Source organism: Octopus bimaculoides, chromosome 1 (genome assembly GCF_001194135.2).
Source record: "Octopus bimaculoides isolate UCB-OBI-ISO-001 chromosome 1, ASM119413v2, whole genome shotgun sequence".
Lineage (NCBI taxonomy): Eukaryota > Metazoa > Mollusca > Cephalopoda > Octopoda > Octopodidae > Octopus > Octopus bimaculoides.
This window is the reverse complement of record NC_068981.1, coordinates 76091021-76094027: the sequence shown is the minus strand read 5'-3', so window position 1 is coordinate 76094027 and position 3007 is coordinate 76091021. Positions and strand designations below refer to the sequence as shown.

General features: G+C 30.6%; 1 protein-coding gene across 1 annotated transcript in view; it reads right to left on the bottom strand.

Annotated features, from left to right (window-relative positions):
- The window catches only part of LOC106869508 (uncharacterized), a 526190-nt gene that overhangs the window by 412287 nt on the left and 110896 nt on the right, over positions 1-3007 (bottom strand). The window lies entirely within an intron of this gene.

Genomic DNA, 3007 nt, shown 5'->3' with positions numbered 1-3007 from the left:
GTGTGTGTGTGTGTGTGTGTGTGTGTGTGTGTGTGTGTGTGTGTGTGTGTGCGGGCGCGTGTATGTGCACGTGCTCGAGATTATTTGTTTGTTTGAGAGTCGCTGAATGTTTTATAAGAATTTCAATTAAACGTATTCTTTAGTTTTGATTGAAAATGTCAAAGAAATATTCACTTGAAAAACTGGAAATGCTGAAATAAGAACAAAACTTATTTTACCGTTTTGGTATTTAGGTTTTATTAAAACTATTTGCAACAATAACATCGTAAAGGACAAACACTATTATTATTATTATTTTCATTATTATTATTATTATTATTATTATTATTATTATTATTATTATTATTATTATTATTATTATTATTATTGTTGTTGTTGTTGTCGTTGTTGTTGTTGTTGTTGTTGTTGTTGTCGTTGCTGCTGCTGTTATTGTTATTGTTATTATTATTAATATTATTGAAGTGCAAAATTAATAATGGGAAAGTGCGATTTTTTCACTCAGAAGGGATTCATTGCAGATCAATTAGATATGTTAGGGTTACAGCATAATAATAATTTTCTTCCACATATTCAGAAGCTTATATTTATTCATTAGTAGAAAATACATACGAACAAATTCAATCCCCAAAATATTACAGATTACACTGTCCTTCCATAAAGATGAAGAACTCAGGTGTGTTGTCATAATTTTACTGTTGGTTTCTTGTTTGACCCCTAACCGTAAATCAACCGGTAGTTAACAGTTTTTCATAGGAAAAAGTGAGAAGTAGAGAATCATTAATTTCTTTAACATTGCTTCAAAATTTGTGATAGGGACCAAACGATTATATCGATCACTGTGTTTAACTGATACACTTTTATTGCTCCGAGTAGCATGAACTGCAGATTTGCCATTAGTGGGATAGAAGCTCAGAAATGTATCAGTAAATAATTGTTAGAGCTGTATAGATTTTATCAATCAATCGCCTTTTATAAATATATCTATAACTAATATCCTTCAAAACTAAATCCATGAAAATAAGCCTCTTTGTACAGAAACTCGCCTCATGGCATTATACAAAAAGATTAATTAGTCAGCCTAAATACCGGTCTTGTCCATTAATCTGATAAACATTATCACTGTTTTCTTCCATTTGGGCAATCTCTCATTTGCAAGAGTGATGTTGGCAGAAGTCATTGCTTAACCATAATGTGCTAAAAGTTTAATCATGTCACGTGATTGAAGGAATAATGTGCGAAAGTGAATATCATGGAGACTGGGAAAAGAATCTTTAGGCATTGATGAAATTATTGAAGACGTTTAACTAGAGTCTCATCTGCCTCAATATCTCTTGTAAATAATTCAGTATTCTTGCTTTCATTTTTCTTCGTTTTGTTTTTCAATGAATCTGTCTTGCCTATCTTTACATATTCCTAACATATTCATTATGCTTTAAACGAAACCACACATGAAAAACACATTCTCAAGTGACTTATTCTCATCATTTCTTTTACCAAATGTCTGTAAGTGTTTTTGAACTTACTTTTGATAATATCCAATAGTTATTTTCAGATAAATATTTCTTCCTTACTATTATGATACAGAAATTAATGAAACAATATAAGCCATGTAGAGTTAGAAGCTATGAATATACAAAATTACATATCATCGACATATTTATATATACAATGTCAAAGGCCCATAAACCAGAAATTTGTGTAGCAACGTAAGATAAGATTAGAAGCGAGTAAATACGTTATTATCTAAATAGTGTAACATTGTGTGTAATCAATAAATAATAGGTGTTTGCAAATATGTATACTAGTTTATGCTATACTCAGTTTCTTATTAACCATAGTATAACCAGATGAACCTCTTTGCTTCATTTGATCTCTCAGTCTGTCCATTCTCTTCTCCTTACTCACTCTTCGTGTGTACACATTCACACACATTCGCGCGCGCACACAAACACACACACACACACAAACACACACACACACACACAAACACACACATACGGACGCACACACACACACATATACGCGTATACACAAATGCATACATTCACGCATACGTAACTATAAGCATTTATGTATATGTATGTGCGTGCGCACACTACACACTGCCAAACATTATATACTTATATACATATAACTATGTACGTATGTGTGCGTACATATCTGTGTACACGCCAAAACTGTTAATTGTACCCCAAACTAATTGATCTGTTAGATTACAATAGCAGCAGCTTTTCTTTCGTCATATCTTCCACTAGAGAAGCTAAACAAAAATCCGCCTCAACACAGAAGTCTCTTACAAATAGAAATGTATAAATACATAAATAATAATAATAATAATAATAGTAATAATAATAATAATAATAATAATAATAATTATAATAATAATAATAATAATAATAATAATAATAATGAGAGCCACCAACGCGATTTCTCTTTCTAAACTCTTTCCCATATTTGCGTAGTTGGTTTTGTTTTCTTATTTCAACTGAAAAAAGGCTTCCATTTACCATATAATTTCATTGTCATGAATCATTTGTTTTATAGATTGATGAACGATAATTATAAACAAAAGGAGTGGGGAAATACATTCGCAGCTAAGGAATCGTGGAGATAGTTTTATTGTTATTAAATTGCAATTACGTCTAACTAGAATTAATTGACAACATCGATTCAGTTTTCTTTTGTTCCAACATGGTAGAAAAACAGACGAGATATGTTGGTATGGGAAAAGTAAAACACCATAGAGTGAAAAATGAAAAAAAATAAATAAATAAGGAGGAACGGATACATTGAAAAAGATTAAGAAATAGAGTAGAAGTGAGGAAAATATATCTTCTGCCTCTCCTGTGGTATACTAACATCTTAATTATAGACTGGGCTTATCATTTATTGTGGTCTATAGCATATTCCGTGGCATGAAGTGATACTTGGATGAATGAGGAATAAAGAGGTATATATAAAGTCATGGAGGTAATATATATATATATATATATATATATATATATAT